General features: G+C 38.2%; 1 pseudogene across 1 annotated transcript; it reads left to right on the forward strand.

The window, feature by feature from the left end:
- The first annotated feature begins 377 nt into the window (after positions 1-377).
- On the forward strand, positions 378-15,295 carry LOC149565379 (uncharacterized; annotated as a pseudogene). Its single transcript, XR_016361380.1, has 6 exons — positions 378-413; positions 10,893-11,134; positions 11,280-11,408; positions 11,800-11,908; positions 12,130-14,528; positions 14,641-15,295. The product of XR_016361380.1 is annotated as an uncharacterized LOC149565379 (transcript).
- The last annotated feature ends 635 nt before the right edge of the window (positions 15,296-15,930 follow it).

Raw genomic sequence — 15,930 nt, forward strand, 5'->3', positions numbered from 1 at the left:
TTAATTGTTCCAATGTTGTTTGGTTCAAGCAATTGTTGGTAGATATGAAGGTAGAAATCAAGGATCTAGTGTTATCTTTTTTGATAACACAAGTGCAATTAATATATTAAAGAATCATATGATGCATACCAAGACCAAACACATAATGCAATAAAATATCATTTTCTAAGAGAATTGGTGCAAGCCAAAGAGGTAAGATTGGAATATGTGAATACTAAAGAAAAAATTGCAGACATATTCACAAAGCCATTACCAAATGATGCATTTTTGTATCTAAGAGGTAAGTTAGGGGTTATTCCCCTATTTGAAGTTTAGTAAATGAAGTTTAGTGATGCATCAACCAGAGCATGTTGAAGATCAATCAAGTTGATGTAGTAATGGAAGAGCAGAATGCATATGAATCTATACATCAGGTACATTGATATTCACTGAATATTGTGTTTGGCATAAGATGTCAAAGAGAGAGAGTTTGTGTATGTGTCATATCACATTAATTTCCAAAGAGGAAGAGTATACATATCAGAGAAATTTTGTTTAAAGATGTCAAAGTGGAAGAACTTGGTCTGATATCAAAGAGGGAGAGTTTTCTATCAAAAGAAGATGTTGAAGGCATAGTTTGCTAATAGAGGGAGAAATTGAAGTCAGAGGGAGTTCACACTGATAGAGGGAGTTCTCATGGATGAGAATCAAAATGAAACTAAGGATATTTTTCTTACTTTATTTTTCTCTGAAATTTCATTGTATTATGACATGTTGTGTTGCCATCAATGCCAAAGAGGGAGATTGTTGATGAATTGTATATTGTCTTTGATGTTACACAAAATTTCATATCTTTACTAGTCAGTGTATGCTGAGCTCATTTCGGTGTTGAAGATAGTTTCCTGTGTCTGTTGAGCATTCTATTGTTTGCTAAGTTCAATAGACAGTATCTACCGAGTTCACTTGGGCATCAAAGAGAAGTTCGTAGAAGTCGAGTGTTAACCAAGCTCTCTCGGATAACAAAGGAAAGTTGGATGAAACCAGTGCTAACCAAGCTCACTCGGTTACCAAAGGAAGTTTACAAAGATGCAGTATTAACTGAGTTCACTTGGTTAACACAGGAAAATCTTTTTAGTGTTAGTGTCTATCGAGCAGGGTCGACTAACAAAAGATTTTCTTATTTTGGCATATTGAGTTTAATGGATTTGTTTGTTGGTTCTAGCCGACTGAGGAGATGAATATTAATTATTCTAAGTTGTATTTGAGCCAACTTGACAATTTTAATGATATAAATATAAGGTCAAGTTGAGGATTGAATGAGAGAATGTGTGGAAGAGAAGAAGATGCTTAGAGGAAGTGAATTGGAAGGATAAGCAGAATATCCTTGTCGGGCGGCAAAAATTAATATGATTAGGAAGGATCAAGTGTTCGAGCCAGAATTGAGATCTGAAATTAGCAATACAATTGCATCAATAATCAAGTCATATCATTGTTACTCTCTAACCATTGTAGCAGTGTATCAAATCTCTTAACCGAGTTGGCTTAACGACTATTTGCCAAATCCTCTAACAAGGCGACATTTCTAGATTGAAGTGTCTAAAGACCTCTAACAAGGCTACTCCTAACAGGATGATTAAATCCTCTAACAGGGTCACATCTAACAATATTTGGTGTAACCTTTAACAGGGTTGACTTCTAACAGGGCTCACTACAGAAGAGTGAAAATTAGTAACTAGTTGCAATTGGTGGTTTTTCCCAAATTGAGTTTCCACGTTAAATCTTGGTGTCGTGTTCATACTTTTTATTTTATGTGTATGCAACTAAGTTAATCAAGGTTAATCATAGATAATATCTTAAGATTTGAATGTTCGGTATTTGTTGAGTAACAGTTAATATTATAGTGCTTGTCGAGTTACAACATATTGTTAGTGTTAACTGAGTGCTTATGTGTTAATCGAGTAACAATAGTTTCAGTAGAGTTTATGTTTTGTGTTGACATTTAAGGGATCTGGGATTTATTTTAGTAGTAACTGATTCACCCCTCCCCTCTCAGTTACTCCTCTTATATTTCCAACAAAATCTTGCTTTGATGACTTAATCTTACAAAGGCCAGGGTAAGAATAAGAAGAATCTTGAGACAATCTTCTGTAGTTGGTGAGTATCCCTCTACACCCAAGGTGAAAAATGAAAAAAAAATTTACTCCACCTCATCCTTCTAACTCAAAGGATCCATTCTCCAAGTTAGTAAAAGGAGAGAAAATGGTTCCTTTTGGGAAAATGTGAGCATTTTGATGCACATTGTTTTGTGAAGCTAGTAGAATTAAAGAAAGCTACGAGGAATTACAATATTGACATGTCTATGCCATCTTTCGTTGGAAAAAAGTTATGCTCTCTTAGCTAGGAATTTTTCCTCTATTAGTAATGTGTGCCAATATGGTAACAAAATGGGGGTCAAAAGTGGCCAATTTATTCTTCTAAAATCAACTAAACTTGAACATAGATGAGTAATTTGAAATTCACGCATTTCAAAAATTAAAGATTTCAAAAGAACAAGAATTGTAATACTTTGAATCTAGTTTCTACACTATTTTTCTTAATGGATAATATTAAGTGGATCAAATCCTTCTTGCACATGAAAGTGTTCTTATTTTTGTAGTAAAACATAACATAATGTCCAATGCATGAGTCAAAATCATTGTAACATTACAATTAGTATTTTGAAAAAACCTTTCATAGAAAGATTGCTAAGAGTGAGTAGTGAAAGTAGAGTATTTTTAAAATATTTTTCTGGACAATAGTAAACATAGTAGTCACATTGATCCATTCTTTCCACAATTTTTTTTATAACTAGCTTATACGACACTATTCGAATAGAGAAATATAATGATATCAATGACATCACATCTCTAAAATATGTGAAAACATATATTTTTCCAATATTCCAACAATCTCCCCATTTGGTATTGATGGAAGCATATGATGTAAAAACCACATCAATGTCAAATATTAAATCAACACCACAATTTTTCTTACCATTCACAAACTTTACTATAAGAGAAGCAATGTCTCCCCCTTAGTCCCATACTTATTACATTTTCTTCTCTCAATTGCTTAACACACTCCCCCTTAGATACATATTGTCATACTCATCTTTTCCTTAACATACCAACCTATTTTTCACATGTAAATCTCTTCCCCTTTGACATCAATGACAAAAGCACATATTTACAAAATACCAATCCAACAGTGCAAATAAAAAACTCATCTCATGCATGTACATATCAAGACTCTACTTCACAACTACTAAGGAGCATCCTCATGTCATCAATCCAAGAAGAACGATTTCTCTATTAGGTTTCTTGGCCTATTGCATTTTAATGGATCTCATGCCAGATTAGGAGAGGCAATAACTCCTAGCATTTCCCTCAAATACTTAAAGGTCAGTAAAAACTAATCCAACTCTTTCTTTGAAACTATTGATATAATTATTTAGGGAAAAAGTTACATCATATCAATTCTTTGTCAAAGAAATAATCATAGACAATAACTACTATAGACTTATACGTATTTGTTTAAATGGTAATTTCATCTTCATCATTCTTATCTTCTTGAAATGTATTAAATGGGAGAATGTTTCATTAGGACAATTTATTCCCTTCACAAAAGGAACTTTAACTTAAACTCATATTTTTTAATTGTGCAAAAAGAGGGGTAAAAATTTATTAAGATAGAAAGAAATACAACAAGGAGAGCTCAACAAGGAGCTCGATCTTGAGCAACAAGATCATCAAATTCTTGCACCATCTCAAAGGACAGTTGCCTCCTATCCCTAATATTCCAACCCAGATCATGACTAGATGCCCATTTGGCTAAACAATCAGCAATTCTATTCCATTCACAAGGAATATACATGAACCTAATGAACTGAAAAGAGGAAGAGAAGAAAAGAATCTGCTTAACAACAATGGCCAGCTGCCAACTAACATCCTCAAGCTCTTGCGAAGAAAGCATGTTCACCACCACCTGGGAATCAGACTCACAAATAATCTTACTCCATCCCCGCAAGCAACACTGTTCCACAATATATAAAATAGCTTGAGCTTCCATGAGATTGTTAGTATAATTACCCTTATGAACTGAGAAGAAAAATTTAACATCCCCAGAACTACAACGAGCCACTCCGCCAATACCAGCCGGACCAGGATTCCCACGGGAAGAACCATCAGTGTTAATTTTTAGAACTCCATAGGGAGGAGGAGTCTAGTGCCCATCCCGGTTAACCCGACCCTTCCTCTGATGGTGAAGCTTCCTGGACATAGAAGAAAACCTATGAGCTGCAGCCCCATCCTGCAGATGAAAATTGAGGCGATTACAGATAGCAAGATCAACCGGATCCATACCCCCATCAAGCTCACACTTCACAAGAATAGTTTCCTAAAGAGAATGTGATATTTTCCACCAAAGATGCAAAACACCAAGCCGAACATCTTGGAATATGCGACGATTCCTCTCCAACCAGATATGCCAAAGCATGAAAGATGGGCCAGTAATCCAAGCAGCATGGAGAAAAGAAGACTTGGAGGGAGCAGTACCCAAGTGGGCCCAAAACTCAGGCAAAGAGGAAGCATGCTGACAAGAGCAACCCCAAGCGCTCCACCAAAGGTGCCATATCTGAGTAGAATAGGAGCAATGGAAGAACAGATGGGAGATAGACTCCTCTCCATTACCACACAAAACACAATAAGAGGGGCCCTGAAATCCACGTTTACAAAGATTATCCTAGGTAAGACAACGGTTGTGAGCCACTAGCCACATGAAAAAATTGCACTTGGACCAAGAAACTTTATTCCAAACTTGCTTCCACCAAGGGACCTCAGCATCCCCAAATAATTGTCTAGTTATCTCCTGATACCCAGCAGAGACATGATATTTACCAGACAAGGTACCGCCCCAAGCCAAAACATCTGGACCAAGCAAAGAAGAACACTCTCTAGAGGCCAAAATTTGAGAAAGCTCATGACAATCCATGTCTGTACCTCCAGGAGGCCAATCAGAAGAATGCTTCCATCTGTAACCAACAATAGGTCCCAATTGATAAGGAGTCTTGTAATGAGCCACTTTATCCCATCCAGCGGCAAGAAAAGAGTCACAAAGAGGCTGAAGATGAGGGTATATGGATAAAATGGAAGGGAATCCATCCCAAGCATCAGACCAAAACAAAGCCTGAGAACCTCCTTTACATATCCAAAACAGACCCCTCTTTACCAACATCGCACCTGTCTTAAAAGTATGCCAAACCATTGAGCCACGACCTTCAAGAAGAAGTGCAGAAACAGAGCAAGGATCAGCACCATGAAAATATTTATGAGTGATAATACGAGCCCAAAGTTGATGTTGTCCAGAGCACCATCGCCAATAAAGTTTAGCAGCCAAAGCTTGACTACTCAATAGAGCAGATCGAAGACCAAGACCACCCTCCTTTTTAGGCCTACAAACAGTTGCCCAATTAACCAAGCTCCATTTAGTACTACACAAATTACCACTCCAAAGGAATTGTCGAGAAAGAGCATCAAACTCCTTGAGAAAGTAAATAGGTGCAGCGTGAACCATGCTTCAATAAGTAGGAAGAGCTTGGATAACAGCTTGAAGAAGAGTAACCTGGGCAGCAGTAGAAAGCCATCTATGAGTCCAATGATTTACCTTATCCTGAAGCTTGGTAATCAAATTTTGCCAGAAGAGACGTGGCTGCTTGGAAACAGCAATAGGGATGCCAAGATAAGTCATAGGAAGTGATCCTATCTGAAACCGTAGGATACCAACAATCCTGTGCTGAATAGAATCAGGAGTGTTAAAAAAGTAAATGGAAGATTCGTGCTCATTAACTTTCTGGCCTGAAGCTGCCAAATAAACGTCCAAAGCATGTCGAAAGGCTTCAGCTTCCTTGATCCTAGCAAGACCAACAAGAGCAAAATCATCAACAAATTGAAGATGGGAAAGAGAAGGTAAGCCATTACCCCACCGCTAGCCTTGAATAGAATTCTGGGACACTTGATGCTTAATGAATCTGCCCAAGCCTTCAACCATGATGAAGAATAGATATGGGGAGAGAGGGTCAACATGGCAGAGGCCTCTAGAAGCACCAAATAGTTGAGAAGGTTGACCATTAATAAGAACTAAAAAAGAGGTAGAAGTAACACAACTCATAATCCAACTCACCCAGTCAGAGCTAAATCCAAAAGAAAGAAGAATACTCCTTAGGAAGCTCCATTTAACTCTATCGTAGGCCTTAGCCATATCCAGCTTAACAAACATGGCTCTCTCCCTGGAAGTAGCCATAGAGTGAATAGCCTCAGTAGCAATAACCACCCCATCCAAAATTTGTCTGCCAGCAACAAAACCACCTTGTTCTTCTGAGATAATAATGGGAAGCCACCTTTTCAATCTCTCAGCAATCAACTTAGTAATAACTTTGTAAACCACATTACATAAGGCAATTGGTCTAAAATACTCCAATTGATTAGCACCCTCTCTCTTAGGAATAAGAGTCAAGAATGTAGAGTTCAAAGCTCGAAGCATCTGCTTGCTAGCATAGGATTCTTTAACCACCTCCAACAAATCATGATTAATGATGTCCCAAAATTCTTGAAAGAATTCAACTGGAAAGCCATCAGGACCAGGAGCCTTCCCCTTAGGCATGCCAAAGACCACCTCCTCCAGCTCTTCCAAAGAAATAGGACGCATGAGATAATCATTCATTTCTTGAGTGATAAGGGAAGGAATACAGGACAAAATAAGATTTTCTTCATTATCAGTAGGAGGAGAGTCCTCAGAGAAGAGGGTAGAGAAGTACCAAATAGCCTCCTGGAACAAAGTTGGCAAGGAATTTAGATGGATACCTTGAGAATTAACCAAAGAAGAGATAGTGCTATGATTCCGGCGAGATTGCACTGTTTTATGGAAAAAGGCAGTGTTACGATCACCTTCCTGGAGCCAATCAACTCTCGCCTTTTGCTTCCAAAAAATTTCCTCTCGAAGTTCCCATTCTTATAGAGCTCTAGAAGCAAGGGATTTAACCTTGCCAAGAGCCTCTGAGAAACCTCGATCTCTAATCTCCCTTGTGATGACATCAAGATCTTCTTGAGCAAGCCTTTTCATAAAGTGAAGGTTCCCAAAGCATTCCCTATTCCATATCTTGAGCCGCCTTTTAACATATTGAAGCCTTTTAGAAAATGAGAACATTGCAGTGCCATATGCAGGAGCACCATCTTTCCACCAACAGAAAACACAATCATGAAGAGAGGAGTCCCAAAGCCACATCAACTGGAACTTAAAAGGAGGATGCTTCGGAACATAAGCCCCTATAGCAGAAAATTTGATTGGCCAATGATCTGAACCCCTCCAATCAAGGATTTCTGACGAGATAGTAAGGGTGACACTAACCCAGAAGCAAGAAACAAGAAATCTATCCAAACGTTCTGAGATAGCAGCAACAACAGTCCTGCGATTATTCCAGGTATAGAGACCATTAGAAGGCTTAACATCAGAGAGATGCAAAAGCGATATATGTTGCCGAAGAAGAGCAGAAGAAGGCCCCAATCTAGCCAAACCACCATGCTTCTCCTCTAGACCTAAAACTGAATTGAAGTCCCCTGCTAACACCCAAGGATGATAAGGATGACAATTTCTAACATATTGAATATGTTCCCAAAGTTCCTCCTTTCCCACAAGATCAACAGGTGCATACACATTAGAAACCATGATTACCTCTCCTGAGTCTAGAGCAGAAGCTACCATAGAGAGAGTTGAGCGAGAAGACATCCAGCCAAGAGGAGAAATTTTTTGAGGATCCCAAAATATAACTAAACCACCCGCACTGCCTGTTGCCCCAACACACTGGCATTGGCCACGAGACCAAATACTAGAGGCATGTTGGACCATAGACTCCACAGAGAGCTTAGTCTCTTGGATACAAAAAACATCAGGGCTATGATCAACCAACAAGTTATGAATAGCCTTTTGTCTAGGGATGCTATTCAACCCCCTTACATTCCATTAGAGAATAATCATCATTGGGTAGAATTGGGAAAATGAGAATCCAAAGGTTTCACTGAACCAGACTCAATCAATATATCACCTGTGAGTTTAATCTTCTCTTGGTCTGTTTTGCGCCCACTCCTTAGAGGAGTAGAAGAAGCCCGCTTAAAGGGTCGAGACATCAACCCCAAAGGGAGAGGAGAACCCTTGCCCTTACCTAATGGTAGCACATCCTTAACCAAGTCAGCTAAAACAACATCATTATCCTCCAACACTACAGGAGTCACCAGAGCCTCTGTCACAGGAGCTACAGGGCCTTCACAGTTCTGATATACTACAACTTGGGATGCCCCACAAGCATCATTAGGAACAGATCTCTCATCTGGGCAAACTGGATCAGAAGAGATAGGAGGAGGAATACCCTCCTCTAGAACCATACTATCCAGCACCTCAAAGCGGTTAAAATCTGAATCAGATAATCTTTCTTTCAAAGGCCTCTTTTGACCATGGCCCTTAGCACGAGGGTGAACAGGGGTAAATCCATCCTTATCCCGCATTTGAGCCTTACCCTTACCTGTAGCATCTTGCGGATTCATCCCCTTGGTAGTATTAGCCATTTGAGATTGTCCTTTCCCTGTAGTATCTGCCAAACCACCAGTATTGCCAGCTATAGAACCATCTACTCCTTTGAAACTTGAGTTACGGGGGCACTGACGCAATAAATGACCATACTCATGACAAATCCAGCAACGGAAAGGGAGAGATTCATAATCTAACTGCTGCACCCAAGAAAAATCCTCCATACAAATTTTCAAAGAATCTTGTAATGGGTTATTCAAATTAATTTCAACAAAAATTCTAGCATAAGAAATAACCTTTTTATCGAGGGATTGATGTGCGATCGCAGTCGGCTTCCCCAACAAAGCAGCAATTTGTCGAAAGATGTCTTCACGCCAAAATTCCAAGGGAAGACGAGGCAAGCGAACCCAAACTGGCACTGTTGAAGGGAGATCCTTAGCAGAATTAAAACCTGAATGCCAAGGTTTGACAAATAACCCCACATGGTTGTAGAAATAAGGGCCTCCTTCAAAAACACGATCCCGATCAGACATGCAAGAGAATACAACAAAAAAATAACTATTCCCCGCCAACATAATCTCCATATCGCCTTCCACCTGCCATGAGCGGCGGATCCATGCCTCAAGAGCGGATAGGGAAATTCGGATTCCAAGAAATTTGCATATCAAAGCATGCTTGGTCCAATAATCAATGTCCTCCATTACAGCCGTTGGAGGAATAACCAGAACAGGACGATCATGGCTACGCAGAAAAAAACCATTAACTTTTTTCAACTTGGAGCTCTCCCCTGAATAAAACGATTCAGATCGCATTGCATGCATAGTTGGAGAAGAACCATCTGTTCTCACCAACGAAGAAGAAATCCCAGGCCCTGCCATGCAAACAATAAAACCCCAATCCAAAATTGACTGCAGAAGATTTCTAAAAACACCGACGCAAATTATGTCCAGTAGCTAGCAATCCAAATAGAACAGAAAAATAGTAAAGATCAAACACCAAGAACAGGCTATTGGAAAAACCCTAGCCCAGCCGGCAGCCAACGCTTCTCCACATTCTCCTCCAGATCTCTAATCCAATAATCCAATCGAACTCATATTTTTTAATTGTATGAGAAATGGAGATATAAGATTATATCTTTTTATTTAAGAATGAAATTGGTTTATGATAGTTAATGATAGTATAAACATTTATTCTAATCGTAACTCCAACCTTATCCATTATAATACAAAGAACTTAAGTACTCTTTTGAAATTTATAAGAATCATTTGTCAAACAATCATAAATTTGTACAATTTGATAATTTTACAGAAATTGGCATTTACTTTCTAATGATAAATTGATGTTCAAAATGTTCTAACAAGATATGTAACCCTTATTTGTTAGCACAATTAGATGTACCACTCATAAAAATGACTTTGCAAGTAAAAAATAACTTATTATGAATTTGCACATAGAAGCTATCAGCATTATTGAAATAGGTAACTTCTAAGAAAGTCGTGATACTTCACCTCTTTAGATGTTCCATTCACTCTCATGAGAAATAGTTCATGTGAATCATTGCACACAAACATGATTCATTAGCATGAAAGATGAATTTGTCGGCATAGGAATAGAAAATTAGATTGGAAAATTAGAATAGGAATGGAAATGTGGAATGAGAATGGAAAAGAGCAATCCCATTCTTGTTTGGTTAACCTGGTATTTGATTGGGAATATGTTACTCCCTTGTTTGGTTGTACAAAAATGGAATAGGAATAAAGGGAAGTTTTGTTTTGTTTTGTTTTTTTTCTTTTATGAAAGGTTCAATCTTGCGAGGCACAAAGCCTATGAGCTACCAATCAGCAGAAAAAGAGAAAAAAAAACAAAACAAAACAAAAAAACAAAAAAAAACACAAAAGTTTTTTTTTAAAAAAAAAATCAGATTAGGAATAGGAATGACCCATTCCAATAAAAACTATTTTTTGAAATGGACACATGCTCATTTTCTGGGCAAAATTGGAATATGTTTGTCTATTTCCTATTCCAATTTGAAATACAAATAAGAATACATTTCCTATTCTTATTCCAACAAACAAACACACCATAAAAAAACTACACAATACACAATAAAATCCTCAAAAAGTATTTCAATTTTTCCAACCCCTATATGAACGGGCGAAGTACTTATTATCACCGTTATTTCGTTTTGCTTGCTTTCTCAGGAATTGCTGGCACCGGAAAATGACAAAACTCTTCATCAAATTGTTCACACTTTTTGAGAATAAAATGATTTTGAATATCTCGACACTCTGTATGAACAGACCCAAAAATCTGTGCGAACATTCAATATTACTTCCAAGTCTTTGGTTTCAGTTTCAAGCTATTGTGATCAGAGTGTGAAAAAGTTGAATCTTTCATTTTCCGCGTGTTCTCGTTTTGCTTTCACTCCATTCCTACACGGTGAGACTTTTATTGAACTCTCACTCGAACGGCAAAGCCTCCATCACTGGGTTATACTCAAGCCGTGTGAGCTGGATTCCTCCAGTTTACAGGTGCAGTCAAAGTCAGTGTAGAAAATATACAGAAACTGTTCAAATATAAATTGTTACACTCTGATGATATTTGGAAAATATGGAAAAGTTGTGAAAATATAGCAATTCCAACATAAGCTGGATTGATTCTACTCTTGGATATGGATGTTTTGGAAGGCCAGTGAGTTTTAAAGGTCAGTTCATTTTTTTACTCGTCTTCACTTCTTTTATCTTTGTTTCAATTTCCTCCAATGAGTTGCATTACCAGAACCAGATTGATGAACAAGCTTTGCTTGAACTGAAAAGGTCTGTAGAACTGGATCCAACTCTTTCATTATCCAACTGGGTAAATGGAAATAATATTTGCAACTGGACTGGAATAACTTGCAATGGCAATCAAAGGGTTGTTAGTGTAGTTCTTAAATAGAGGGGATTGTTTGGTACAATACTCCCTCACATAGGCAACTTCTCCTTCCTCATAATGCTCGACCTCTCCCATAATTATTTCTCTGCCCAAATTCCCCAAGAGCTTGGGAAATTACAGAATTTGCACTACATTAAGCTCTATGAAAACAACTTGCTAGGTTCAATTCCTGTTGGTCTGTGTAGGTGCACAAATCTCTTAGAACTTAGATTAAACAATAATTTGCTGAGCGGAAGCGTTCCACCAGAGTTGAGTTCCTTGCATTACTTGAAGAAACTCGACATCTCCTTCAATAAATTGGGTGTCAAAAGTCCTAGATCTTGGGCATAATCTTTTAAAAGGCAGTATCCCCACGTCAATGAGTAACTGCACAAAATTGCGAGTCTTATCTCTGTCCTGGAATGCGCTTGAAGGCCCGATTCCATCTGAGATATTCAAAGGATTGACCAGATGACAACATCTTGATCTGCGTTCCAACAAACTCAATGGTAGCATCTCCATGGAGGTTGGCAAACAATGGAGACTAAGGGTGATTGCCTTGCCTAACAATAGTATTACAAGAACCATTCCCATGGCCTTGGCAAATTGTTCATCTCTGGAGAGAGGCTGGATTTTTCTGACAATTCCTTGTATGGTACCGTTCCACCAGAATTGGGTTCACTTACCCGACTGCAGGAACTGTGGGTTGCTAATAATAGCATTGGAGGATCAATATATTTTCTCACGAACTATACCGAATTGGAGATGCGGTAGGGAGCTACAAGCTCGAAGGTACAATTCCAGAGGCTTTGGGGTATAAGCTACCCAAATTGCAAGTGCTGGATCTTATTGACAATCGGTTAACCGGCACCATCTCAAAATCTATGGGAAATTATACCGCGCTCTATTATTTTTCAATAAATGTGAACAAGTTGAGCGGAACAATATCAAAAGAATTGGGGATGCTGACTCATCTGCAAACACTTAAGCTTGGTGTTAACAGCTTCGAGGGAAATATTTTTCCGCTGCTGTTGAACCTTACACAATTGCACTGGCTTTCACTGGCATTTAATAGGTTCGTGGGCTCCATTCCCGAAGATATTGGCCTGAAGCTCCCCAACTTACAAAGATTTTATGTTGGATATAATCAGTTTACTGGGGGCATCCCAAAGTCTCTGGGAAATTGTTCTCAGTTCTCAGTTCTTGTTCTCGAAGAAAATCTGCTAACCGGTGTGATGCCTCAAGAATTGGGGATGCTAAATACTCTACGGTTACTGTCCTTTTGGAGGTAATAGTGTGTCAAATGGACACAGTCCCACATTCTCTGTATTTATATGTACTTTCTAACTGCTCCGTTCTTGACACTCTGGATTTACAAGAAAATGAGTTCAGCGACAAATTGTTAAGGGGCATACGAAACCTCTCTCCTAGGCTATCATTGTTGGGCATGGATGCCAACGACATCACAGGCAACATACCAGAAGAGATTGGCAACCTTACTGAGTTGTACTTCCTTGGTCTCGGTTATAACAATATAGTCGGGCAGCTTCCGAGTGCATTGGACCTTCTGAAGAATCTGCAAGCTTTGGTCTTAAACTCCAACAAATTGCAAAGCAGCATTCCATCAGAGTTTAAGATGCTAGTAAACCTGGAATATCTATTTCTTAATGTAAATAATATTTCTGGAGAGATACCTTCACAATTGGGCAGTCTGCAACAGCTGAGGAAACTCGACTTAAGTCATAACGAGCTCAGAGGAAGGATACCGAATGCCATTGGGAAATGTTTCCGCCTGGAGACGATTGACCTCTCATACAACAACCTTACAGAAAATATCCCTACGGAGATCTCCAGCCTCCGTTCATTAGTGTTTTACCTTAATATTTCACACAATTCATTGACAGGAAGATTGCCTTCGCTAGGAATGCAACAGGTTCAAGCCGTGGATATCTCAGCTAATAAACTATCAGGACCTATCCCTGGCGATATTGACAGTTGCTCGGGATTGAAATACCTGAACCTTGCCAAAAATAAATTGGACGAAATGGTGCCAAAATCCATAGGGCAACTTAAGAGCCTTGAAAACATTGACATATCTTTTAATGAGTTGTCTGGGCCAGTGCCACCTTCTATTGCAAATCTCACCATGCTCAGCCACTTAAATTTCTCATACAACAACTTGAATGGATCGGTCCCAAATGAAGGAGCTTTCAGAAACCTAAGTGCAACATCATTTTTCGCAAATCGAAATTTGTGTGCAGCCTCAGGCTGGCTGAATTTACCAAATTGCACAAGCTATGACAAAATGCATGATGCATTGAACAGAAACATTGTCTTGGGTGCTTCAATTGGCACTGTCTTTGTACTGTGTTACATTTTGGGGGCAATTTACATTTTTTACAGAAGAAATAAAAATAAAAGGACACCAATGGCTAATGGTTTGTTAGGGGAAGGTTTCATGCAAATTTCTAGCCAGGAACTTCATACAACAACCCAAGGATTTAGCCCTGATAATTTACTCGGCACTGGTAGCTTCGGGTCAGTTTACAAAGGGCTCTTGTCTGATAACAAGTTGGTTGCTATCAAGTTATTCAATCGGGACCCTCAAAATTCATATAAACATTTTGTTAGGGAATGCAGAGTACTGAGAAAAATCAGGCACCGTAATCTCGTGAAAGTCTTGTCCTCTTCCTTCGCTAGAGATTTGAGGGCTCTGGTACTTGAATTTATGCCATAGGGGAGCCTAGAGCAACACCTTCACAAGGATGAAACTGGAATGTGTACCTTAAGTTTGAAGATGATGGTGAAGATTGCTTTTGATGTGGCACATGGGATGGCATATTTACACCATGATTGTTTTCCCCCTCTTGTTCACTGTGACCTGAAACCCTCAAATGTGTTAATGGATGAAACCATGACAGCCCATGTGGCTGATTTTGGAATTTCTCGTCTATTGACGACCCCTGTTGCTGCAAGTAGTAGCACATCCAGGTTGAAGGGAACAGTAGGCTATCTTGCTCCAGGTAAGAACACAAGCCCGACATTTTCTACAGATTTAAGTTTTTATCTTGGTTTTATTTTTCCCTATATATTTGTTTTCTCCTAAAAAATGAAATGACTTTTAACTGTTGCAAGAATATGGATTGGGAGGAGAAGTGAGTGCGAAGGGAGATGTTTACAGCTTTGGGATGCTCATCCTCGAAATGGTGACTAAAAGAAGACCTACTGACATTATGTTCTCTGAAGACAACACATCGCCGAGATGGGTGAGAAGGGCATTCCCAGAGGCAGTGGAGGAAGTGGTGGACAAAGAAGTGCTGCCTGAGTCAAGCAATGGCGCTACACCTGAGACCACTGGTGAAGAATTGGAATTCTCTGACAATGGCAGGCTTCTGCTTAATTTTATTGGGTTAGGAGTGCAATGCACAAAGGAAAATCCAGCAGAAGACCAACGATGAGAGAGGTGGAGGTTATGCTGGAAAAGATGGTGCATGGGAAGGCATATGGCAACTTAGGAGAGCATTCATCTCTACAGAATCTGTTGACTGCAGGAAATGAAGCGGGGCATCCTAATGGGAGTACAGATGAAAGTGAGAGCGCTTAAGTACAAACTACATTTACTAAATTTCTTGCGACTAATCTCGAGACAATAGGTTTTTCCCTTATATATGAGAACTGTAGCTTAATATCTTATATTATTTTTAAGGACTGTAAAATTAATGTAGTATGAGACATGTGATATTTTAGTTTATTTAGGAATATCAAAGTTAAAGTATCTATTTAAATATAATATTGAGTAAAGACTGATAAAAAAATATTTGAACTATTAAAATTTTTTTTCTTATTTTTATTTATAAAGTTATTTAATTTATACTTATAAATATCATTTTATTTTAGATTAGTCTTAAGAATCTATTTGTTAAAATATTATATTTTTTAAATTTTTAAATTTTTTTGTTCATGTCAATTAGACTCAAAAGTATGTTGTGTCTTAAAATAGTATTTATCTCTAGGTAAAAGTAACATTCATCTATTCGGAGGCTTGTCTTGGTCTTAAATAAAATAAGGTATATTTTTTGTAATATGTTGGTTCAAATCCATACTTATCAAGAACCTCCATAAACAATTCTTTATTAAATGTCATTTTTTTGGGTTTGTTAGACTTTAATACTCTATGTTATCACAACCATATTTGTATAAATTTATGTGTTCTACAGAAAGCTTTTAAAGTGTTTTATACCTAATAATAAGGTTGACCTCTTAGAACTATTGATGAAAAAGATTTCATGAATGTGAGTTTCAATACTTATGAGTTTCTTAGCACCTAACGATAGTCAAAAAAAAAATTACCTTCTTCAAAGATATCCTCTACCTATTGTAAAGGAATGAGTTAAAGGTGTGAATATATGTTGTTTCGGTTTCTTG

Source organism: Cupressus sempervirens, chromosome 3 (assembly GCF_028749045.1).
Source record: "Cupressus sempervirens isolate cs-2001-9-10 chromosome 3, ASM2874904v1, whole genome shotgun sequence".
Taxonomy (NCBI): Eukaryota; Viridiplantae; Streptophyta; class Pinopsida; order Cupressales; family Cupressaceae; genus Cupressus; species Cupressus sempervirens.